Raw genomic sequence first — 27,972 nt, 5'->3', positions numbered from 1 at the left:
CAACGGATTTTGATGCGTTTTTTTTAATAGATAGAGTGATTCAAGAGGAAGGTTTATGTATAATTCGTTAACCCGTGCGAAGCCGTGGCGGGTCACTAGTATGTAATAAAGTTCTGTAGTATTAAATAAATAATTGTCTTCAAAGATGAAGCGGTGGCGGTCATCAGACCGGTTCTGGTACGAGAACTCGGTGCACCCCGGATCGTTCACAAAAGGTTATACTCATTGAGAGGAAAAGGGGACTGCCGCTTCTCTATACAAACGTAGTCCCCATTTTCCTCTCTGCAAAATATTTTCGCATACGTTGATGCATATTAACCGCGCCATCTACCTGACAATAGGCCAAAGGTATGGTGCAATCTTTTCGAGCGATGGCGCCATACCTTTTGGCCTACAGTCGGGTAGATGGCGGTAATTTCAATTTTTAACAAATTAACACATATCAGTGAAAGAATAAGGGTCATAGTCAAATGGCATTCTAACAGTTTTAATCCTTTGTCAAAAGATGGCAGTAAATGTACTGGGGCTATATAATTTACCATGACAGTAACTCTAGACACTCTATTCTCTTTGCCCCCCCTATGTTTGACTTTTTTCGATTTTTTTGTAAAAATTAGGAGCGAAAAACAGATTTCATACAAATTTTATAATGCTCCTAACTTATATAGTTGGAAAAAAATCGGTATCGTCTTGGGTCGTCCCATTCGTTTTTCGTCAAGTTCTTAAATTAGTCCTATTCTGCTTTCGTCACCCATTCTATATTCGTCACAATCGTCGGTGGGTTATTTCAATGTAGAATGGGTGACGAAAGCAGTATAGGACTAATTTAAGAACTTGACGAAAAACGAATGACCCGACCCAAGACGATACCATGGACTAACCTATAGGACCCGCAATCGCCATTTTGAGTAGCGTGACTTTATATTTAGTTCCCAAAAGTATAGCAGATGTCTCTAGTAGTGTCAAATGTTGCAATAAGTGTGATTCTGTATCAATGCCATGTGACGGGTTGGAATGACAACTATCGTCATGCTCTCGTCTTGCCTCAATGTTGATAATATATTTCGTGAGATGGCGCTTCGACCATACCCCGTACTGAATTCGTTTCATTTGACGCATTTTTTTTGGATGTTTGATATTAAAAAAATATAAATATATTCATTAATATAAAATATAAATATAATAGCATTAGCGATGTCTTACTAATTTTAATAACTCGTAATACATTTTTCTGTCACATAATATTAATGTTACCGACGCGCGGTAACACGATACATTACATTTATAGTACATTATTGCAGAGGCCGGGAAAGAGCAATTCGTGGATGAGTTTCGATTTTGTCGGACGACGCGAAGCTGCTATTCCTGCCGAGAAAGATGCTATTCCTGCCGAGGCATATATAGTGCTTTTCTCCAAACATGCGAGGAAATAAGCTCAAATAATAATTATTTAAGCATCAAGCATCACTCAAATCGAACCTTCACATCAAGAATGTCAAAAACAATTCCCCTCTAATTAATTTTTAAAAGTTAAAGGCACAAACTTATTCGGCCATTCAGTACCATTCAATATTCGTTCATTCAATATAGTTGGTCAAACCAATTTGTCAGTTAGTAAGAACCAGGAAAACTATACCCATCCTATTCTTTTGGGTGCTAGTACTAGAGTAAGACAAAGATAGTATGATTCTCTCTGTCTATGTTTGAAATGAGATAGTCCTTTGACAAACTATAAAAGCTTTAATATTAACACGGATTTAGATCCTTAAAAAATATATAAAAATAATCTTTGATTTTATTAAGCAGTATTCGCACGATCAGACACGAGCACAACGGTCTTGTAAGAACGAGACATGAAAGGCTTACTATCTCACTCTATCCTATAGCTTGAAATGATAGCTGATCGGGTCGTGTAGACGCGGCTCGCGGCTATAATAATTGGCTGTTTACGTTTTTTATTTTTAAAAAGTAAAAAACACTACAGTAATAAGTTATTACTGTAGTGTTTTTTTACTTCCCGTCCGCTAGAAAAGGACAGCGATAGTTTGATTTTTTTAAATTAGAGTTTGACAATAACGAAGATCTTCCCGTACTATTTTTGCTACAATAAGGTGAACATTTCCGAGCATATTGGAGAAAAGTATTTTTACCTATTTGTAATATATTTGATAAAGTTCTATTTTTTTATTGACATATTTATTTACACTGGGTACCATGACAACCTCAAATATTATACTCAACATATGTAACAAGTGCGAGTTGGACTCGCGCACGGAGGGTTCCGCACCATCAACGCGGCCAAGTGCGAGTCGGACTCGCCCATGAAGGGTTCCGTATTTAGGCGATTTATGACGTATTAAAAAAAAAACTACTTGCTAGATCTCGTTCAAACCAATTTTCGGTGGAAGTTTACATGGTAATGTACATCATATATTTTTTTTAGTTTTATCATTCTCTTATTTTAGAAGTTAGGGGGGGGGGGGGGGACACATTTTACCACTTTGGAAGTGTCTCTCGCGCAAACTATTCAGTTTAGAAAAAAATGATATTAGGAACCTCAATATCATTTTTGAAGACCTATCCATAGATACCCCATACGTATGGGTTTGATGAAAAAAAAATTTTTGAGTTTCAGTTCGAAGTATGGGGAACCCCAAAAATTAATTGTTTTTTTTCTATTTTTGTGTGAAAATCTTAATGCGGTTCACAGAATACATCTACTTACCAAGTTTCAACAGTATAGTTCTTATAGTTTCGGAGAAAAGTGGCTGTGACATACGGACGGACAGACAGACGGACAGACAGACAGACATGACGAATCTATAAGGGTTCCGTTTTTTGCCATTTGGCTACGGAACCCTAAAAATAGAGCAAAACAAGCAAAAAACGGTCACCCATCCAAGTACTGACCCCGCCCGGCGTTGCTTAACTTCGGTCAAAAATCACGTTTGTTGTATGGGAGCCCCACTTAAATCTTTATTTTATTCTGTTTTTAGTATTTGTTGTTATAGCGGCAACAGAAATACATCATCTGTGAAAATTTCAACTGTCTAGCTATCACGGTTCGTGAGATACAGCCTGGTGACAGACGGACGGACGGACAGCGGAGTCTTAGTAATAGGGTCCCGTTTTTACCCTTTGGGTACGGAACCCTAAAAAGGTAAGTAATGCATAAAGGCGTATCCAGACTAGTCAATTTTTCGCCAGTCTGATAAAATTCTCCGATCGAATCAGGCCGAGCGGACGCAAATACCAATTTGATTCCCCGATCAAATAAGCAGGTGCGGACACAAAAATGCCAATTTTCATAGTAATTATCTATGGAATGCAAATTGGTGATTTAATTTGTGTACCTACGTGTGGATGCTAAATGAGATTGGCCAATTAGTGGGTATCCAGACGGGACTGATCAAATCAGTCGATTTGTTCAGGAAAATATTTGGCCAATCTTATCTTGCCTAGCGTCCACACGTACAGAAATTAAATCACCAATTTGCATTCTACTATGAAATTTGTCATTTTTGTGTCCGCACCTGCTGATGTGATCGGGGAATCAAATTGGTATTTGCGTCCGCACGGCCTGATTCGACACGAGAATTTGATCAGATTGTAAAAAGTACGTACAGATCCTAGCATTCCATAGATACTAGCTTCGAAAATTGGCATTTTTGTGTCCGCACCTCCTGATTTGATCGGGCAATCGAATCAGTGAGCCAAATTGCCGTTTGCGTCCGCACCTCCTGATTCGATTCCCTTCCCTTCCAGATTGGTGAAAAATTGACTAATCTGGATACGCCTTTACGTATTTGACGTATCAAAGATATCTTTGAAAAATCGAATATAGGTATAGATCAGTAAATAGGAACAAAAAAAACTATACTCATCCTTTTCTTTTGGGTGATAGTACTAGTGTAAGACAAAGATAGTATGACTCTCTGTCCTAGCGAGCGCAACTTTGAGATATTCTGTCAGAAAACTTTCAAACGTGAAGTAAGTAAACATCGTAATAATTTCAATGAAATCTAATGATATTACAGTATAATTATTCGACATATTTGGACGACGGCTGTATTGACAATTACATTAGCATTGTGGTTTTCAGTTAAAATGAACGTGCTTCTGACGGGAACAGGGTTTTTCGTGCCATAACCCATGAAATTTGGTCGTTACCGGCACGTACTGGAGGTGCAAGACATCTGGCAAGGCGACAGGAGCTACATAATCAAAGCCCGAGTGGTTCGTCAAGCCTCTGTGACGGCGACAGCGTATAAGACAGCCTTAATTCGTAATATCAATCGTCATGTTACTAGAGTAACATGCGATTGTTTATAACAAAAGTGGCAAATTCAAGCAGCATTGCAGCACTAATTTACTACATCAATCATGAAGAGAGTTCCACCTAAACCAGCCAGGAACAAAAATGGGGCAAGCCAAGTGTTCGACAATTTACGAACGAAAAGTATTCCAAAGGGAGATACTTCCACGAAATGTATCCTACATCAAAGAAACACAAGTGTGAACCTTTTCAGTTCGATGTCACAGATTTAAAGGAAGATTGTGCCTTGAAACGTGTACTGGAAGTTGCTGAAATAAATTGTACAGAAGATATTGAAATTTCCGTTAGCAAGGTTGTCGGAAAATTTAGTAGAACAGACTGATATTAATATTCAAAAAGAAGAATGTGTTACATGTCTTGAAAACTTTAGTATTTTTAGAAAAGAGTTTGATGTGTACAAAAGTGAAGCTAGACTAAAAAGTCATAGAAAAATTTTTTTTAGTCATAGAAAAAACATTAGAAAAACTTTTATGAAGCAAATGTTGCGTTGGCAGATAAAGACATTTTTAAATTCTGTAGTGACACAATAGAACAATCAATGTCTGAAGAGTGGTACTCGGCGAGGAGACTAAGAATTTCTTGTGTCGGAGTGATTGTTAGCAAAGATCAGCCTTGGTTGTGCACTAGTGTAGATGGTGTTGTTATATGCGATGAATGTGTCAGTGTTAGTAGAAGTTAAATGTCCTGTATGTTGTAAAAACCACCTATTGCAGATTTTGATAAACAAAAATGTAATGTCATAATGTGCAATATTCGCAGTTTGTGAATGATCAACCAGAATTAAAAAGAAGCAAACCATATTAACTTATACCCAAATCCAAGTGCAAATGTATGTCACTGGTATGACTATGTATGATCTCTTTATATATTCACCAAAAGGTAGTTGTATAGTAAGAGTAGACAGAGACAAAGACTTTATTAAAGCAGCAATTTTAATAAGTGAATAATTTTACTTCGCTCATTATCTACGGCTCTTGTATTCTACAAGAACAAACCAAACTTTGAGTGAGAAAAACCAGCCAAAGCGTAGTTTTACAGAAAAAATATAATCAATACAATGTTAGGTAATTAACTTTTCAAATAGTAGTATGTAGTAGTAGTATTAAGTAAAATAATATGTTTAAATGTTGTTAACTCAAAATGTTTATTACTGTTTTTTTTATATGTATAGTAAAGCTGAATATTGCAGTATCACGCTTTGTGAAAATTTGCAATACGCATACCTAGCTGGAAGGCCTGTAAGTAAGGAACTCAACATTTTTATATCTTAGAATCCTAGCATACCTAATTATTAACCTGACCTTATTTGATTGTTTTTGTTTTGTTTTAATAATCTTTAGCTTTAGACTATGTTTGATTCTGATGTATGTATTGTCCCTACCACATAAGCGTTTTGGCATCCTTAGCTGTAAGTTTATGCATGTGACTGAAATAAAGGAATATGACTAATGGTATGTACAGTAGAGTTCATAAATATGTATGCATTTCTTAACCTTAATCCATTGTACTTGACTTGACTGTACATTAGACTTATAAAAATGTTGATCAGTCCAGTGCTTGGACATATTAAACCCTAACCTGACTGACACATTTTCATAGGTCCACGGGCCCATGTTATAAATATGTGGTGGTCAATGCCTGTGGTTCCTTATGCTCCATGTGCATAAGGGTCCTTCAGGCATGAAAAGTCACATAATATTTACAGGTTTTATGTGTGAAATAAAAACAAATTTAAATAAAAATGCAATGTTTTAATAGCTTTTTAAATAATGTAAATATTGTAAAAATAACTGTTGTTTTATTTGTTTGAAAATATAGGTGGTTGCAGGTTTACTAGTACCCAACAATTAACCTTTTAACCGTCAGCAATTTTTGATCGAGCGTGCTCGTGTCACCACCGACAGTAATTGTACCACGCAGAGTAAGGTTGGCATAGTTACGGGAGTTATAAATGTGCTGTAAAAACCAAATCAGATCTTTATCTTATTCATCAGACTGTGGCGAGATGAGCTGGATATGTAATGTCTTATATATCAGACTCTGGCGGTTAAAGGGTTAAACATGTAATATATCATCAATATGATAAAATAACATACTAGAACAAATTAAATTATTTTTAGAAAATATTTTAATTTGTTATTATTTTGAGTAGTCACACTACTATATAAATTATAAACTGAAATAAATGTCATATACTCAGAAAAAGTGACCCTAGCCTCTAGTGCCCTAGGCTGGAATCGAACCAGCGTCCTCTGCTATCGCGGCAGGTGCCTGTTACCTCTCGATCTCGGTCGGTGGTCTCTGTTTTTTTCTGAGTATATGACATTTATTTCAGTTTATGATAAAATACATTTACAGGAATTTTATGTAGTATCTGATAAATTATTAAGTGCTGCATTATTCTTTCGACATGAATTCTGACTCGAGCTATTTTATAAGTTGCATCGGTCACTTCCCTTGTAAATTCACCTTTATTCTGGAGAAAAGGTGGCATAATAATAGTCTATAGGTAAATTAAACAAAAGTCGTCTCCTTCACGATTTTCGTCGACATCTCTTCTAAATACCTAAAACTGGTATGGATGTGTTCCTCGTGGTCTGTAGAATACGAATTGACCGGTTTTAGTTTATGGAGGGGGGGACGTGTCGAAAAAAAGGGGGGATAGTGGGCGGCCGACCAGCATTGATATGTTCACATCTTGAGTCCTAGGGAGCGTTCAAGTATTACGTAACGAATTTGGGGGTGGGGGGGTTCTTGTAAAACGTTACGATGCGTTACAAAGGCGGGAGGGGGGGTTTAAACTACGCGTTACGTAACATTGTTTTTTAACCCTTCAGAACTTTTCGCCACTTTACGGTACTTTACGCAACATAATTGTGGCCTTTAGGGGGGTTACAGAAAAACGTTACGGCGCGTTACATGGGGGGGGAGGGGGGGTCAAAAATGTCCAAAAATTGCGTTACGTAATACTTGAACGCTCTCCTATGGGACCGATCGGTTCGTGTGAGATGTCGTTTGAAAGAGTATTAAACGTGGTATTATTGTTTCATAATAACCGTAGTCATAACTGTAGTCGTTTACAAAATATTGTAAAATATATGATTTTTTACTCTCAATAAATTATAACTTTACCGCAATTTTTTTTACATGTTTCGGTGGCTGCCATTCCTCAACCCACCAACGGAGCGGCAGCTGACGTCCACGAGGATTCATCATACGTAGCCGTTAATTGGTCATGGAAACCTGTTCGTGGCTCGCGGTCTATAAGTTTTAATGGTGTATGATATTATATAACCAAGTCATAACGTAGCGGCAGCTGACGTCCACGAGGGCTCATCATATATGGCCGTTAACCAGTATACGAGTTTTCACCCGGGAGGCGATGACTGACGAAATTTGCGCCTGGCTCGGGGTCTATTATGTTTTTGGTAAGCTAATGAAATGTCTCGTATATTTTGTAATAAAATAATTGCGGTATAGTTGTAATTTATTGAGTTAGACGCATAGTTAATCATTTCATTACTTATGCCATCCATGCACGGTAAAAACTCAAATATTTTAAAATATTTTTTCTACTCCAGCACTTAAATGTGTCAATTAAATGACTGACAGTGATATCTAAAGCAATGTCATTTGAATGCTTTGTCTATAGGCTACAACTGCTTTATTTTTTTTAAAGATACAAGTTCCGATCATCTTGATTGAAAGAGGTATGTTTTCATTTACAATAATAACTCTTGCTGTGTAGCTGTCATAGAAAAAGTAATGTATGCAACAGCTCATAATTGGTTCTTAAAATTCTCGGGTCTTTTTTTACAAAACTCGACTACGTCTCGTTTTGTAACTTCGACCCTTGAATTTTAAGAACCCTTATTATATCACTGTTGCATAAACTACTATTGTAATTGACTACAGTTATTATGAAACAATAATAGCACATTTAATACTCTTTCAAACGACACCTCACACGAACCGATCGGTCGCATAGGACTCAAGATGTGAACAAATGTGCTATTATCTATGAAAAGGGACTTTATTGCCGATGGCGCTTACGACACTGACATCGATAAGCAAAAAACGTAGTAGTTTAAAATTGGGGATTCTGGCACATGTTTATTTTTATTTTTATTTTTTATTTTTATTTTTCAGGAGTACCAACAGCTACAAAAACATTATACAGATTTAGGTAACAATACAAAGCCAATTACAGGTACTCACAGATAGAAATGGAATAAACAATATATCAAACTTTGCGCGCAATTTCACACAATGCTATCACGTATTATACATTTCAAAAAAAGAAAAAAACAATATTTTCCAAAAGAACAATAATAATTTTATGCAACTCAGAACTTATCATTATCAAGGATATAGAACTGTTAACAATACTGACAGTAAAAATACAGGGCACGTAAATACTTAAGCACTCGGACAAATCGCAAACTTATTACTTATGAAAACAAAACAATCGGGATCAAAGTGGATTAAAAAATAGATTCGCTAATTTTCGCTTCACCGAAGGAATGGAACAATTAAATACATCAATGTCCAAATTTCTGGATAGAATATTTAAATTTCGACTAGCACGACACAAAAAACTATTTTGTCTGTAATTGGATGAAGTGCGTTTGAGCGAAATGGGGGGAGCGTAACGTTTAGATCGGGCGGGCGTATTAAATGAAAGTTTAAATAGCAGTTCAGGGCAATCAATACACCCACTGGTGATGCTTAGGATATAGGCAATGTCGGCAATCTCTCGCCGTTTATTTAGTGGAATAAGATGGTGCTTCCTGCATATGTTTAGGTAATTAGAGGAGGCATAGGGCTGCTTCAGCTTAAAGCTTAGGTGTTTCAGGAATTTTTTCTGGATTCTTTCAATCCTATCAATATAAGTGGCATAACATGGATTCCAAATTTGAGACGCGTATTCAAGTCTACTCCTGACTAATGAGCAGTACAGAATTTTAAGCGTCTTTGCTTGAGTAAAATAAACAGAGTTACGAAGAATAAACCCTAAGGTTTTCAAGGCATTTCTTATAATGCTATCGATATGTATATCAAACAGAAGTTTAGTATCATGTATAACACCCAAATCCCTAGTAGAATTAATTTTATTCAAGAGTTGGCCCTTAATCATATAAGTGGTAGAAATCAGTTTACGTTGACGTGAGAACGTGATTGAATAACATTTAGATGGATTCAGATCTAACTTGTTTACTTGACAATATTCATCCAGCCGCGTGAGATCAGATTGGATCAGACGAGAGTCTTCAACAGACTTTAATCTTCGGAAGATTTTCATATCGTCGGCAAAACATAGTAAGTCAGAGTGAACGATACATTTGTCTATGTCGTTTACAAATATGTTAAATAACAATGGTCCCAGTAAAGATCCCTGCGGGACACCACTTGGCACTGTTACCCAGCCAGATATGTAGTTGTTCACGACAACAGCCTGAGATCTATTGTCTATATAGGATTTAAACCACCTGAGCAGGTCCCCACTGATACCCATGCTACTCAACTTCGATAATAATATTGCGTGATCGATTCTATCAAATGCCTTACTATAATCCGTATAAATTACGTCTACCTGGTACCCGCTATCCATCGCCTGAGTCACATAATCATTTAACATAATAAGATTGGATACTGTGGATCGGCGTTGAAGGAAGCCATGCTGGTTTGGGCTAAATGAGTTCTTAAAAGCATTGTAAACTTGATTAAAAACTAATTTTTCCATAACTTTGGACAAAATACATAATTTTGAAATAGGCCGATAATTTATTATTTCTGTTTTAGGTCCCTTTTTGTGGACTGGAGTAATATAGGCGCGTTTCCATAGTGATGGTACAGTGCATTCCGAAAAGGAATGTTTAGTTGTTTTGATTCCCAATTTAGCAATTAAGTTTCTTTGAATACTGGAACATTCAATGTTGCTGTCTATCCAATGCGGAGGTAAATTTATGTTATGTGACGCTGATGAACTGATGAAGTCATGTTGTGTTAGAAAACTTAAATTGGATTTAAAGGTCCCTTTGTAGTTTTTTATAATTAACTCTTAAACGGTGGCCTGTAGCAAAAATGTTCTGATACATAAGTAATCTTCATAAAATTTTCTACATTAAATATTCTATACGCTTTTTCGCTAGGATCAATATTTAAAAAAATATTTAAGGGAGAAAGTTAATTATAATCAATTGTTAATATTTTTTGTAAATAACTCGTAAACGGTGGCCTGTAGCGAAAAATGTTCTGATACATAAGTAATCTACATAAAATTTTCTACATTAAATATTCTGTACACTTTTTCGCTGGGATCAATATTTAAAAAAATATAAAAGGGAGAAAGTTAATTATAATCAATTGTTAATATTTTTTGTTAATAACTCGTAAACGGTGGCCTGTAGTAAAAAATGTTTTGAAACATAAGTAATCTACATCCAATTTTCTACATTAAATATTCTATAAAAAATTCGGTAGGTTCAATATTTAAAAAAATATTTAAGGGAGAAAGTTAATGGGGAAGTTAGTGCACTGAGTTGTCCCTTTTGTCCCAGGCGATGCCGCTTGACACAATTGTTCCTTGGATCATACTTAATTGATCTGAAGTCTTAACCTGGATATTAACTTTTGGCTTCCCCCCAAAAAGGGAGAGGAGAAAAGTGGTTCCGGCTGTACACTGCGCTCTGTTTGATATAAAACCGCAATCCGATGATTGATTGACATAATTGTTCTCCCAGAAGCAGGTTCGTGGGGTATTTGTCTTTGGTACGGTCGTATAGAGGGCGGCTGGGTCACCTCCATAAAATTCCGACTTTTGGTCTACCGCTTCCGGTCAGAAAAATGTTTGACGGCCCGGCCAAACGGTCGGATTTAGGTGGGAGGTGCTCGACCAAATGTCATATTTTACCCTGGCAGATTTTGACGCCGCCATTTTTTTTTTCAAAATGGCCGACTTTATTTTTTTATTTTTTCAAGTTTGTCCTAGCGCGCCGAAATTTTGGTCACGAAAAGTCGGGGTCCCCTAGATTCCTATGAAAAATTTTTTTTTGTAAAATGTTTATTTGCGGAAAAACTGGGCACTTTTATTTTGTATGGTAACTTTTAAACGATGGATTATCATCCATCGGTCACCTATCGGTGGGGGGTGCTCGACCAAATGACATAGAGGGCCTCGAGGGAAATAAAACTGCATTGAAAAAAAATCAAACTGGCCGACTTTTTTTTTTTTTAATTTCAAGTTGCTCCGAGCGCACCGAGATTTGGCATGGCAGGAGGCCTACGGCCTTCGGCCCGCCGTTTCGCTTGTCTAAGCCACTTTTACTATTGGGTCGTGTTTAAGCTCCAACTTCCCCCTCTCGTGTAACGCTTCGGGTCTTCGGCCCTACGCGGAGCTCGGCCTTCGGCCTTCGCGAACCTCGACGCTTCGCCAACGCTCGCTTATCAAGACAGTTGACTTGGTAGAACGCTTGGAAGCGCTGCATTCACGCAGCTCGGTTTTCGGCCTCGCTTTAAATTACTGGGGGTTGTACGCTTGGGAGTCGGTGTGAAGGCTCCGGGCCTTTGGCCCTCCGCCGGGGTCGGCCTTCGGCCTCCCAGCCTGAAGCTCGCCCTTCGGGCTCGCTTAACACAGTTTTTGTATAGGATTTTGCTTGGTTCGTCATTCCCGCAGCTTGGCCTTCGGCCTCGCCTAAAATTACTGGGGGTAGGCCACGCTTGGACACTCGGGGTGAAGCTCCAGGCCTAACGGCCCTCCGCGGGGTCGGCCTTCGGCCTCCCAGCCTGAAGCTCGCCCTACGGGCTCGCTTAACCTACTTGGAAATTTGACTTTTGCCCGTGTCCGCCGCCATGTTGGACTTTTCCAAATAAATTTTTCACATAGTATTCTTGGGCCCCCAGGCTTGTCGCATCCAAATCTCAGCGCGCTCGGACTAACTTAAAAAAAAAAAGGCCATTTTGAAAAATTTTAAATGCAGTTCCATTTTTCTCGAGGCCCTCTATGACATTTGGTCGAGCACCCCCCACCCATCTCGCACCGTTTAAAAGCTGCCATACAAAATAAAAATTACCATTTTTTCCGTCATCTTGGGTTTTATAAAAAAAAAAAATTTTATAGGAATCTAGAGGCCTCTATCTCCTGCCATGCCAAATCTCGGAGCGCTCGGACCAACTTGAAAAAATTTAAAAAAAGTCGGCCATTTTGAATTTTTTTCAATGCAGTTTTATTTCCCTCGAGGCCCTCTATGACATTTGGTCGAGCACCCCCCACCTATCACGCACCGTTTAAAAGTTACCATACAAAATAAAAGTGCCCAGTTTTTCCGCAATTAAAACATTTTACAAATAATCTAGGGGACCCCAAGTTTCCGTGACCAAAATTTCAGCGCGCTAGGACAAACTTGAAAAAATAAAAAATAAAAGTCTGCCATTTTGACAAAAAAATGGCGGCGTCAAAAACTGCCAGGGTACCTCTATGACATTTGGTCGAGCACCCCCCCCACCTAGGTCCGACCGTTTGGCCGGGCCGTCAAACATTTTTCTGACCGGAAGCGGTAGACCAAAAGTCGGAATTTTCTGGAGGTCACCCAGCCGCTCTCTATACGACCGTACCAAAGACAAATACCCCACGAACCTCCTGGGAGAACAATTATGTCAATCAATCATCGGATTGCGGCTTTATATCAAACAGAGCGCAGTGTACAGCCGGAACCACTTTTCTCCTCTCCCTTTTTGGGGGTAAGCCAAAAGTTAATATCCAGGTTAAGGCTTCACATCAATTAAGTATGATCAAAGGAACAATTGTGTCAAGCGGCATCGCCTGGGACAAAAGGGACAACTCAGTGCACTAACTTCCCCATTAACTTTCTCCCTTAAATATTTTTTTTAAACATTGAACCTACCGATTTTTTTTATAGAATATTTAATGTAGAAAATTGGATGTAGATTACTTATGTTTCGGAACATTTTTTGCTACAGGCCACCGTTTACGAGTTATTAACAAAAAATATTAACAATTGATTATAATTAACTTTCTCACTTAAATATTTTTTTAAATACTGATCCCACCGAAAAAGTGTACAGAATATTTAATGTAGAAAATTTTATGTAGATTACTTATGTATCAGAACAGTTTTTGCTACAGGCCACCGTTTACGAGTTATTTACAAAAAATATTAACAATTGATTATAATTAACTTTCTCCCTTAAATATTTTTTTCAATATTGATCCCAGCGAAAAAGTGTACAGAATATTTAATGTAGAAAATTTTATGTAGATTACTTATGTATCAGAACATTTTTTGCTACAGGCCATCGTTTACGAGTTATTTACAAAAAATATTAACAATTGATTATAATTAACTTTCTCCCATAAATATTTTTTTAAATATTGATCCCAGCGAAAAAGTGTACAGAATATTTAATGTAGAAAATTTTATGTAGATTACTTATGTATCAGAACATGTTTTGCTACAGGCCACCGTTTACGAGTTATTTACAAAATTATTAACAATTGATTATAATTGACTTTCTCCCATAAATATTTTTTTAAATATTGAACCTACCGAATTTTTTTATAGAATATTTAATGTAGAAAATTGGATGTAGATTACTTATGTTTCAAACCATTTTTTGCTACAGGCCACCGTTTACGAGTTATTAACAAAAAATTGATTGATTAATTGTTTGATTATAATTAAGTTTCTCCCTTTTATATTTTTTTAAATATTGATCCCAGCGAAAAAGTGTACAGAATATTTAATGTAGAAAATTTTATGTAGATTACTTATGTATCAGAACATTTTTTGCTACAGGCCACCGTTTACAAAAAATATTAACAATTGATTATAATTAACTTTTTCCCTTAAATATTTTTTTAAATATTGATCCTAGCGAAAAAGCGTATAGAATATTTAATGTAGAAAATTTTATGAAGATTACTTATGTATCAGATCATTTTTGCTACAGGTCACCGTTTAAGCGTGCAACTTCATGTGATGTTGAATAAAACTTTTCTATGTCTATGTCTAAGAGTTATTTATAAAAAACTACAAAGGGACCTTTAAATCCGATTTAAGTTTTCTAACACAACATGACTGATCAGTCCATCAGCGTCACATAACATAAATTGACCTCCGCATTGGATAGACAGCAACATTGAATGTTCCAGTATTCAAAGAAACTTAATTGCTAAATTGGGAATCAAAACAACTAAACATGTGCCAGAATCCCCAATTTTAAACTACTACGTTTTTTGCTTATCGATGTCAGTGTCGTAAGCGCCATCGGCAATAAGCTCCCTTTTCATAGATAATAGCACAAATATCAATGATGGTCGGCCGACATCTTTGCCCCCCCCCTTTTTTCGACCCGTCCCCCCCTCCATAAACCAAAACCGGTCAATTCGTATTCTAGAGATCACGAGGAACACATCCATACGAGTTTTAGGTATTTAGAAGAGATGTCGACGACTTTTCTCAAAACAGGCCGGTTTCCTCCAGTCTAAAAAAACAATTTCTTTTCCACTTTCATCAATTACATTCTTTATTGCCGGAAATCCCTTATCAGCCAAGACAATATCCCAATTTTTTAAGTAGTCTACTAATCCTGACTCGTTATTTGGGAGACACTTTTTCTTCCACCACATTCTTTTGACTTGAACGATATGAAGCCTCCCTGGAGTAATACCAATAAGCACTTTTGAGGTAAAACCCTTTTTATAGTGTGAGTAGCAATACACACGATTAGCAAAACTTGATGGTACTTCTATACTTGCTCTGTAGGTACTATAGGCAACTCTGTACTCTAGTGTTACTATACTCCGGACGGAAGCATTCTAGCCAAAAAACCAAATTTGATGTAACAGCTGCTACTTCTTCAACATACGGGCAGAATATTCTTGACACTGTTGTTCTATGAATACCGAACAAAACACTGAGTGCTGAAAATGTGACACCAAGTTTTATTTTCATCAAGAAAAGTAGAAGTCTATCTTTTTCGCTCACCATATAATTTATTTGTGTAGTTTTTAATAAAAAGTTGAAGTTGTTAAGAGTAACACCTGCAAGATCTACAAGCTGCGGCCGATTGCATAACAAATTACAACTTGCTACAACTAATATTACAAGCGGAACTCCTTTTCTAATTTAACTTATTAAATAGGAGTTCCGGTTGTATTATTAGTTGTAGTTTGTTATGCAATCGGCCCCTGTTCGTTGGTTTTAATAAATTAAAATCCAGCAAAATATTTACTGTCAGTTATGGTGGCTAGATCCAGAGAAATACTTTTAGCAGTATTACAGACTTCGAGTTTTGTTATTTTAAAATGCTTAATAATCTTCGTACACTGGTACTGATATCTACATATTTCTGTTTGAACTTCGGCATCACGTTTTTTTACCATAAAATATGTACCTGTTGCACGTAAACGTCTTTCCTGGATTTTGTACACCTGTATACAGGTCCACTTGACATTCACTATCAATATTTTGAAGTCACACTAACACTATTTTCCAGCAATTCAAAGTCACTTGTATTAGTTGTATTAATAGCACTAACAGCTTCTATTTTTTTCGCGTTTCTTCGTTCCATATAACGTTGGAACCTCGATATTGCCGCATTTTCGTCAATCCGTCTTGATTTGTCTCGATTCTTGGAACAGCTGGGACTGGCTTGTTCATCACTTTCATCAGCCTTTCTACCAACAATAAAGTAAGCACTGCAAATTCTGTCGTCCGGTTTTGAGTGCCATCGGGACTATAACAAAATAATTCACCGTTAAAACTTGATACGTTTACAACATAAATCAAATTTTTGCGTATTTAAGGAAGGTATGATTTTAGAGGTTAGGTTAGGTGACTTACTTTTTTTCTCCTTACGGCAATTATCCATTTATTGCGCTGTTCTTGTTTCCACACTACTTTTGGAAATCTATAAAATTTGCAGTCACTATTTCTGCTAGTGTTTACACAATTAACGACAACACATCTTGCTGTGAAGACCATTTTTATCTAAAACATATACATTTGATTGCTATCTGTGACAAAAAACGAAAGTCAGCCCTAATTATAATAATAACAACTAACTCACACAATGACACGTGTACAGATGCGCTGTTCACACATAGAAACGCAAATGATGCGGTAGTATACTCGGTCAACCAGATCTTGACAGTAGAAAAAGGCGGCAAATTTGAAAAATGTAGTCCCATAGAAAATTTGAATTTCGCGCCTTTTTTTACTGACAAGATTTGGTTGACCAGCTACCTAATATTAAAATTATTGCGCCATCTATCCATTCGTTTAAGAAAAACTAAGAACTACACCTAACAACTACAACGTCTACAACTCTTCTAGTGGCAGCGCCCTCTTGCGGAATGGGCTACACAACCTACAGCCCGCTGAATGACCGACGCCATCTAAGTCTAATACAAAAAAAATGTTTTCTTCCGGGGTACGCTACTCAAAATGGCGATTGCGAGTCCTAATAGGTTAGTCCATGACGATACCAAAAAATCAAACGTAGTAGCTGCTTTGATAGTGCACGACACCTTGCACTTTGTGACTATGCGCTGAAACTTGGCACAATTGATTCTTAGCTGGTCTTGAGTTGATAGAGATCGGGAGCCGACGAGAGCCACCTCCTTTTAGTGGGTGGGGGGCGGGGGGGGGAAGTTCGACGCTGGCGCGCTTCAATTAAAGCAGTATTAGGGCATGTGATATATCATTTTCGGATAAATTAAGGACGAGGAATCTATTTTTAGAACAAAAACAATGCACTTTCTAATAAAAAAAATGAATAAAGTAGAAAAGACTAAAAAAAGTATATTTGTTTTTTTATAATTACCAATTATTTTTTTAAAGTATGACAGAAATCTCAAAACAAAAAATATAGTCGTAAAGCTACACTAATCTAGTTTACAAAAATATATAGTTTATTATATAAATCCTTGGAGGATATAATCAAACGGAGATGCCATATCTGTAATTTTCTGTACAAAACAGTCTGCCGATTTTTGCGGGGGAGGGGAACGTCAAATGTATGCGTAACGTAAAAATAGCCATGTCAGATAAACGTCAGTCCATACATTGTGTATGACCGTTGGCCGCCTATTTTCGACAGAGGGGAAAGCCTGTTAATGGCTACTCCGTTTAGTTGTATCCTCCAAGTATAAATCTGTTGAAACACGGGAGATAAAAAATAATATTCAGCGTGGGTCAGGGTGATCTCAATGCATGATCGTCCGTGAAGTAGGGCTTAGGTACTGTTTTAAACACACGAATGGTGAATATATTATTGTTTTAGATCTGTTAGCGCCACTTGCATCATCCCACTAACCCGGGGTTAACCGGTTAAACCTGGAGTTACCATTTAAGCTGCCGGGTTTTCCAATTGAACCAGCCACGGCACTGTTTTATGCATTTGCAGTATTTGCACCTGACAATTTCTAAACATGCTTCTGCAGCAACAGGCAAGTACGTCCATATAGGCTCCCGGTTGTTGTTGACCTTCGTGCAACCTCAAGTAGACGGACAGGGTAGATTTTGAGCTTGTGCCAATAACTGACACCATACATGCACCCCTTGATATAATATGGCTTTTAAATATGCTGATCTAAAGTAGCTTTGGTCTGTGGGATGTCTTCTATCTGCCGGTCTTTCTTAGTATAGGTACTGTTATTTACGGCACTCATTTACTGAAGTATACGATGCTGATCTGAAATAACAATTATGACCCACAATCTTCTGGTTTAAGCTATATCAAGGGGTGCATGTATTTATACTTGGAGGATACAACTAAACGGAGTAGCCATTAACAGGCTTTCCCCTCTGTCGAAAATAGGCGGCCAACGGTCATACACAATGTATGGACTGACGTTTATCTGACATGGCTATTTTTACGTTACGCATACATTTGACGTTCCCCTCCCCCGCAAAAATCGGCAGACTGTTTTGTACAGAAAATTACACATATGGCGTCTCCGTTTGATTATATCCTCCAAGGATTTATATAATAAACTATATATTTTTGTAAACTAGATAAGTGTAGCTTTACGACTATATTTTTTGTTTTGAGATTTCTGTTATACTTAAAAAAAATGGTAATTATAAAAAAAAAAACAAATTATACTTTTTTTAGTCTTTTCTAAGTTATTCATTTTTTTTTTGTTAGAAAGTGCATTGTTTTTGTTCTAAAAATAGATTCCTCATCCTCAATTTATCTGAAAATGATATATCACAAGCCCTAATATTTATAGCTTTAGAGAAATGTGGCTTCAATTGAAGCGCGGCAGCGTCGAAATTCCCCCCCTCCCCCCCACTAAATGGGCGTTGGCTCTCGATGTCTCCCGGTCTCTATCAACTCAAGACCAGCTAAGAATCAACTGTGCCAAGTTTCAGCGCATAGTCACAAAGTGCAAGGTTCCCATACAACATCGTGCAGTATCAAAGTAGCTATAGGGGCATAGCTGTGTCAAAATATATTCAATAATGTTCTCTCCCTTCGGTAGTGTTTTAATTTATCGTCACGCGTTGCGAATCTCCTATTGTTCGCACTTGTATCGTAACTCATAACTTTGGCCTATGTTTCAGAGCAACTGTTCGAAATCCGCAAGTCCCGGATGTCGCGGTTGGTATGCGACCACGGAGAGGGTGTGGACAGCATACAGCCGTACTCCTTCCTGATGCCGGGCCCAGGGTGAATATAATTTATTTACACTATATTGCACATTTTGTAACCTACTATGTAATAATAATAAGTTCATCCAACTTGCATATCAATAGCTCATGACCTTAGATCCCATCGCAGCACAAAAGTGCTGCACTGCAATAGTCTTTGCACCTGGCGGAGACCATTTCCGGATGTATCATATAGTGCGTTCGGGGATGGTATCCGCCATGTGTATCCCTTGCTTTTAGATTAAATTGTCTTAAAGAGCCTCTGCGCTGTTGACCCCATGGTCCCGAGATATGGAAAAGACACATTATAGTAATTTATTTGTAAATATGTGTATATAGGTCGATATTTTTAGTTAATTTAGTAGGTATTATTTCTGTTTTTACATTTTTATGTTTATCAATAAAGAATTTATCTTCATTATTATAATATTATAAGTAATATAAATTATTATAATAATATTAGTAGCCTATGAACACTCCCAGGGGTGTTACATGCGCGACGGACGGTATCGGCCTGTCAGTTAGAACAAAAAGTTGACAGTTCCAAACAACTGACAGGCTGATATCGTCCGGCGGCTTGGAGGATACAACTAAACGGAGTATCCATTAACAGGCTTTACCCTCTGTCGAAAATAGGCGGCCAACGGTCATACACAATGTATGGACTGACGTTTATCTGACATGGCTATTTTTACGTTACGCATACATTTGACGTTCCCCTCCCCCGCAAAAATAGGCAGACTGTTTTGTACAGAAAATTACAGACATGGCGTCTCCGTTTGATTATATCCTCCAAGTCCGGCGGACTGTTAATCAGTGCCTTTAGGTGTTTACTTGTGATTTCAGAAATGAAATAGTGAAGTGCCCCGAGATACCAGCGATGGGCACGTACCCGTGGAAGGACGAATCCTGCTCTAAGGAAAAACACCTGTACGAAGAGAAGATGGATAACGGGTACTATAGCCAGTTCAGTGATTATTTACAAAAGCTGTTTATACAGACATAAATACTGAAATTTGGATGCTGAACCTAGTGTATATTTCATTCGATAGCGTGACGTCATAAGTAATAGTAACTGTTTTTTAAAAGCATTTTTCAATTAAAAGACACGCCAAGATCGCGTAGTCTTTTTCTAATGCTAAAAAAACGAACTATAGTGTAAAGTTTATTCCATATGGCGTGACGTGACGAACGCGTCTGGGTTAAGTGTCATTGATTTTGAGTTTCCAAAACGTCCCGCTTGGCGCGCAGTTAAAAATCCTATACAAAAATAGACATACACTCGTCAACTCGTCATGCTATCGAATTAAATTTACACTAGAGGTTCTGGTTTATTTGTTTGAGTAAATAAAATTTGAATGAAGCAGCGATGATCTGGTAAAATAAAATTATGCAAGAATTGGTAATTGTTTTTATTACATGTTCACAATAGCACATTACGATACAAGTGTGAAAAGTAGGAAATCGCAACGAGTGCCGATAAATTGAAACACGACCAAAGGGAGTCTTTTAAATCGACACGAGTTGCGAATTACCTTTTCGCACGTGTATTGTACAACGTTTTACAGTACATATGGCCCTTAAAATTTTCCAAATTGGCACGTATTGTGGTAATTACCGTACTAGAGCGGTAAAGTAGCACCATATGTAGTGTAAACATTATTTTTCAAGCCAGGCAACTGGCAATGTTTAGCATAGCACGGTAGGCAAATTTGAGCAAATTTACGTTACTGAATGTATGATTACAATGAATTAGAATGACATTCCTCAAGAATCACTCTATTAATAGGTCAAAACCGCATGAAAACCGTTCAGTTTTTGAGTTTATCGCGAACATAGTAGTAGTGATTATTATGTCCCAGAAAAAAAAGGATGTTCGATTGCTAAAATAAAATTTTGGGTTTTTACAAGCTTTTACTTAACTTGCATTGTATGTACCTATGTATATGTAACAAAGTACCTATGTAAGTTTGTAGGTACGGGTCAAATCTTGCAAGTTAAATTTGACCCACTTCCCGGTTTCCGATGAAGCTGAAAATTTGCATAGGTACACGTGTAAGTCGGGTGACAATGCAATGCAATATTATGATACCATAGAGCTGATCTGATGATGGAGACAGGAGGTGGTCATAGGAACTGTGATAAAACAACGCAATCTAATTGTGTTTGAGGTTTTTAGAATTGTCTCGATGAGTATTAGTTGGGTGGATCAACTATTTCTTGTTGTTATTCTGTCCGGTCAGCCAAGAGACAATAGTAGCATAGTTTGTTAGAAGACATTGTACACCACCTTCTTCTGACACGCTTGGTAGACGACCCTCAATGGAAAGGGTTTATGTGTCATAAAAAAGCGTGTTTGGTGAATTTAAATGCCTAAAAAATCAGGTTTTTAAGAGTGACCCAGGATAACGTAACCATGGCAACGAGTGACAAGAAAAAGTTGATTCACCCAGTTGTCTGTAGAAAGAAAAGTACACTCAGCGATAAAAAGCTTTGACAATAAATGATTTTATTGCCAAAAACTTATTAAAACTAGGATCTAAGCAAGACGTGTACAAAGTTATATCACTCAGGAAAACTGACATTAAGTAATAAACCAATTTCAATATAAAAGGTCAAATATTATTATTTATGTCCGCGGAAGGCCTTAAAAATAATGTTGACAAACAAATTCCAGTAAACATATCTTGTTGTGTGATCTCAGAACTGGTTTAAACGGCAGGCATTTTTATTGTGACATACAGCCATATTCGGACTTTAAGATACGTCAATTATTAGATATGCAAACGATATGGATTGGATATGTCAGTGTCAAACAAGTGTCAAAAGTGACGTTTCTTCCAGGGATGTTGCGGATGCCGATTTTTTGACATCCGCGGACGCGGATGCGGATTTTTAAAGGCTCACATCCGCGGATGCGGATGTCAAGATAGTACCATAAAAAACGTCAAATATTACATTTTAGTAATTTTTATTTAAAAAAACCGGCCAAGTGCGAGTCGGACTCGCGTTCCAAGGGTTCCGTAGATTAAGTCCCACTCACGCTTGACTGCTCATTTCTAATAGGTTTTTTGGTTAATTACTAAATTACCTAGCAGTCTAGCACTTACGCTGATGCTAAGACGTTCCTGTACCGACCTGTTCCACATCCTCATCCGCATTAAATCCACATCGATTTTATGCGGATGTCGAAAATAATGCGGAAGTTCCGCGGTTGCGGATGCGGATATTCGCAACATCCCTGATTTCTTCAAACAAAAACCGTCACTTTTGACACTTGTTTGACACTGACATATCTTGGTGATGTCTAATAGATATCTAGTTCAAAATCCGAATCGGGCCCATAATGTATGGGATCATACATATTTTATTGAATGCTTTACTAGTTCGCGTCTTTATTACGAAATATCAGGGAGACCGAGCTTTGCTAGGAAAACATAAAAACTCAAAAATGAGTGTTTTTTCAGAGATAAGACGTTAGGTAGATCGATTTTATGCCCCCGAAAACCCCCATATAGCAAATTTCAATTTCGAAATCGTTAGAGCCGTTTCCGAGATCCCCAAAATATAAATAAAAAAAAAATATGCTTTTATTCGAAACACACAGCATTAAAATAGGCTTAAACCGAGAAATGATCATAATTAATTAATTAAATACGCAAAACATGAATAAAATATATAAATTCTATAGCACAGAAGTAGTTTACAGTCAAAGCGTTTAATTCCTACCCATTACAAACATACATACATTGCAAGTAAAATAAAAGCTTGTAACTTTTATTTAACTTGCAATGTATGTATGTTTGTTTGTACGGGTCAAATCTTGCAAGTTAAATTTGGCCTACTTTCCGACTTCCAATAAAACTGAAAATTTGCATACATATGTAAATCTGGTGACAATGCAATATTATGGTACCATCGAGCTGATCTGATGATGGAGACAGGAGGTGGCTACCTATTGGAACTCTGTAAAATGACTCAACCTAATTGTGTTTGGGTTTGTTAGAATTGTCTCGATGAGTATGGTTGCCCGTTCAGAATCAGAGTGCTTTATTTGTAAAACATAGGTATACATGGGTCCCGTTGAAAGAAAAGTACAATCAGTGATAAAAGCTTTTATCAAAAATACAATATTTGAGAGTAGGTTTTCTAGCGATGGTCTCAGACATCACTACATAGTATAAAACAAAGTCGCTTCCCGCTGTCTGTCTGTCTGTATGTATGCTTAGATCTTTAAAACTACGGACCGGATTTTGATGCGGTTTTTTTGAATAGATAGAGTGATTCAAGAGGAAGGTTTATGTTTTATGTATAAAGTTAACCTGTGCGAAGCCAGGGCGGGTCGCTAGTTTTTTATTAAAATTCATTCGTTTCATACCACTGCGGGTTTTATAAATATTTATTTTAATAATTTACTTGTGGTCTCTGGGATGTAAGAACAGGGTTTACATTTAAGGGCCTACCTTATTACCTCACAGGCTCGGACATGAGATATTGAGGTACTCATAAAGTATTACCTCTTTGGCAACAGTTATGTAACGAGGTATCATCCGTCATCTTGAAAGGTCGCGTTTTGAGACGACTTATTGCATAAAGTGAGTCATTCATTGTCTACACGAGTATGCTAATTATAATATGGTAGCATTTTTACCCGGCTTAACCCTTCATCGGGCGAAAGATACGCAATAGTTTTGTTTTACAACGGGACAAAGTTGTTGATTAATCGCTCGTGCTAATATCGAGACCCGAGAAAGCGAAAGAGTCCAAAAATGGAATCTTGAGCGTTGCGAGGATTTTAAAGGAGGTTAAACAAAATATTGCCCCTGAGTGAAACACAAAAATTTTCACCACACCAACCCGAAGAAAATATTATCTGTAAGATATCAAACAAAATCAAACCCCAATTAATATGTCCATATGTAAAACAAAACCTAATTCTTACTTACATAAATAACAAATACGAACGTTCCCGAGAAAGTACGACCATCAAAAACGTGTACAGCGTGGGGCACAGACAATCCAACCTCTAGACATAGCATAGTCGCGCTACCCCCTCTGCCACACATACGGTAGCGTTACTCCATCTTCGAGTCAATCCCGTGCCGTGATTGGTCCGTGTCTTTGAACGGACCAATCACGGCACGGGATTCGCTCACCTCGTCCCCCCGCACCCCCGTATTTTTGGCAGCATCGGTTTCATGAAAGAATTGGCCTAAGCTCAGTCTAGAGGTTGGATTGTCAGTGGCGTGGGGCTTTGCTTGCCACGCGCGCTAGCGTGTGCGTGGCAGGCACTTCGGAACAGACCACGCGTGTATCAGTGACGTCATTTCGTGCGCAGCGAGCTCGTGTACTACTGTGGATGTATCTACTTACATTTTTATACAAAGCGTTTTTGTACAGTCACCTGCAATAATATGGTACACACCCAAGGGTGCAAAAATATCTGACACGATCTTATTTTTAGAGCCATAAGAGTGGGTCACATATTTTTGCGGCCTTCGAAGAGTAACATATTATTGCAGGTGACTGTACTCACGTGTGTAGCTCGACCGTGCGCAGCAGTGGGACTCCGGCTTTAATGTGAAATGAGAGCCAAGTTCAATATTAAGAATATTTTATGCATGCGTCTTTGTCGTCTTCGCCGGAAAAAGAATTGAGATCTAGTCTAGGTATATGGGTGCCAAGTTCAAGTTCGCTTGGGATGTAATTAAAGTTCTGTATTTGACTTGGCTAGTTGGATTTGATTTGTTAGTCTAGATCAGGGCGCTCCAAACCCCGGCCCGCGGGCCAAATCCGGCCCGCGAAGCGTTCCAATCCGGCCCGCCGACAGCGTTCCAATCCCCCCCCCCCCCTCCCTCAGCGCCGACGGTGGCCCGCGCGAAAATTCTGAGACGCAATATGGCCCTTAGGTAAAAAAGTTTGGAGACCCCTGCACCCTGGTCTAGATAGAAAACAATTATACTACGTCTGTAATTTAACGTAATTTAGGGAAAAAGATCGAACCCACAAAAATCTGTCAGTTTTAGTTTGATATTGTTATTGTTTCTGTTTTTCTGTCAATGTGTGTATTGTGGCAAGCTAATAAATGGTTTATCTATCTGTCAATGAAACTTTTAAATTTCTAAAAGTCATTCATTTGTATACTTTTTTTTAAGAATATATCCTTATAGCTATGTCCAATTCATGGTAATACGCCTGCACCTCAGCGCTCTTAACCACCGAATTTATGGTAGCATACCGATGAAGAAACCGTATAATGAGATGATATTCCCAATGCTTAAAGAGTCCAACTAACTAACTAATCACTTCTGCGTCTGTCTGTCCGACCACCTCCGAAACTACCCAGTTTTTTTGAAAAAAATACACAAAATAGTTCTTTACCTATAGATGACAGGAAACCCTATTAGAAATGTGCAGTCAAGCGTGAGTCGCACTTAATGATGGCTTAATGACAGGCCACAAGATGGCAGACTCTCCAACGCGCACGGTCCCTATAAGGTATAAAGGTATGGCCTTTATTTTACAGGCGAGAGCTTAAAAAGCTGGTGTGACTCAGCATTCGACTCGTCAAAACGACTGGATCAGCACAGAACGGGTTATCTCCGATGAACAATTGATTCCTTATTGGCAGGTGACGGGTTAGGTAATCACTTATGGTGGCCAAGGTCGGGCCCAATAAGTCCGTGAATAATGGAAAAGTGGCCACTTTCCGCCAACGAGAAAGACGGGCAAGGACGAAAGACTTCATAAGGGAACATACTCAATTATTCAGGGTTCGAAATTATCCAGATAATTATAGTCTTTGATAATTACCTATCCTATCCGATAAATATAGGATAATTATCCCAGGTATGGATAGTCCCAGGTATACTTATTTTCTTTGAATTCTTTGATTAAAAAAAAAATGATCGGGGCGTTTTTTATATTTTAAATTTTTGGTTATTATCAAATCGATAATTATCAGGCATAAAAATCACGATAATTATCAAGATAAATATCATTGATACTTATCCTTTAGAAACGTGATAATTATGTGTCCCATATACTTCCCAACGACCGACGACTGGTCTGGCCTAGTGGATAGTGACCCTGCCTGCGAAGCTGATGGTCCCGGGTTCGAATCCCGGTAAGGGCATTTATTTGTCCGCTTGTTAACGACAAATTTCATAAACCGAAATGTATGACACAATTTTATTTAGTTTTTCAACAACTAAAAGGTGTTCTATCTAATCACTTCTACTTCTAACATTCAATAAATGAAATGAGCTTAGGATAAATTTCCCCCTCCATATGGGTCCCCTTGACCCGTATGGTGGAAAAATTAGCTGGCTATGGATGAGGTCTTGGTGGCTCAGATGGCAGACCGCTGGAGTATCGAACCAGAAGCCGTGAGTTGAAGTCTCACCGAAGACAGTCATTTTTCCACTTTTAAGCGAACTTATCCCTAAAGTGGCCCACTGATTAACAGTCCGCCGGACGATATCGGCCTGTCAGTTAGAACAAAAAATTGACAGCTCCGAACAACTGATAGGCCGATACCGGCCGGCGGACTGGTAATCAGTGGGCCTCTTAAAAGGAATTATATCATCTCATGTATAGAAATCTTAAAGTCAAACATGATTGTAATTTGCATATACCATTCAAACTTGAGTAGTTTCGAATGCTTTATCACTTGTCTTGAGAGCTTGTTACAAAAATTATTCGAACAGAATAGAAAATGTATTATAATGGGTGATTTTAACATTGATTATCTCACTGACTCCAAACAGAAACGCACATTGGATGACTTAGTCGGATCGTTCAGCTTCACGCAAGTAGTTACTTTCCCCACGCGCCAAATAGGTACGTCAAGTACTTGTTTAGACCACATTTACATTAACTGCCTAATCGCACCACAAGATTCAAACACATCAATAGTTACAACACATTTGTCAGATCATTATGCACAAAAAATTACAGTAGAACTTAAAGTCGACCGTACAGTAAACACACTCACCCGTAATTTCTCCGATCAGAGTCTAATTTCCTTTAAACACGCAATCTCCTCCATTGACTGGACTAGTGTGTCAAATAAACACAACGACGATCCAATTGCACTTCTTTCACACATAATCCAGATCTTAAATAGCAAATCTAACACTTGTTTTCCACTTAAAAATAACTCACGCACTCGCACTAATCTCTGCCCTTGGCTAACGAATGATATAATTATGCAAAAACAACTACTAAACGACCTGTTAAAGTTAGACGGCCCAGCCACAAAAGATAAACACTTCATTTTAGTAATACTATCATTAACCTTAAAACTAGAAGAAACCATGAAGCGTGCAGAGCAATCGTACTATACCAACACTTTAAAAAAGAGTACCAACCAACAAAAAACACTTTGGCAAATAGTTAATCAATGCACGGGCCGAGCTCCATCAAAACATCAATGCAGTCTCAGTGCATTGCGCGACAGTGAAGGTGTGTATTATGAGTCATTAGGCCGGTTAGCAAACGATGTAAACACATTTTTTCTATCTGCGGCCGCCGCCGTTCACGCGCCTACCGCAAATCCAATCGAAACAAATCGTTTATTACTACTTACCGTAAATCCTAGCAACGTCTCAATTTACCTACAACCTGTTACTGGGAAGGAACTACATGACGTCGTAATGAAAAAAATTGCTTGTAAAAATACTCTCGACATTTATAATATCTCGACAAAACTTTTAAAAATCGCATTGCCGTTCATATTACAACAATTAATATATATTTTCAACTTCTTAATTAAAAACGGCATTTATCCACAAGTTTTAAAAAACGTAAAAGTGGTACCAATTTATAAAGGAAAAGGGCAAATCGATGACATAAAAAACTATAGACCAATTAGTATAATACCAGCGATTGGAAAACTTTTCGAATACTGTATATGCCAACGATTATCCCTTTTCTTCGAACGTTTTAATATACTAA

The 27,972-nt window shown here is 37.7% G+C and overlaps 1 protein-coding gene and 1 long non-coding RNA gene across 2 annotated transcripts in view; one reads left to right on the top strand and one right to left on the bottom strand.

Annotated features, from left to right (window-relative positions):
• Positions 1-27,972, bottom strand: part of LOC134660291 (catenin alpha) — a 120,467-nt gene that overhangs the window by 55,857 nt on the left and 36,638 nt on the right. The window lies entirely within an intron of this gene.
• On the top strand, positions 144-20,006 carry LOC134660299 (uncharacterized). The gene is made up of 3 exons (XR_010097867.1): positions 144-215; positions 18,928-19,033; positions 19,861-20,006. It is a non-coding gene; the product is annotated as an uncharacterized LOC134660299 (long non-coding RNA).

The sequence above is a fragment of the Cydia amplana genome, chromosome 26, assembly GCF_948474715.1.
Source record: "Cydia amplana chromosome 26, ilCydAmpl1.1, whole genome shotgun sequence".
NCBI classification, from domain to species: Eukaryota; Metazoa; Arthropoda; class Insecta; order Lepidoptera; family Tortricidae; genus Cydia; species Cydia amplana.
The sequence above is the reverse complement of the archived record's forward strand: the minus strand, read 5'-3'. Positions and strand labels throughout refer to the sequence as shown.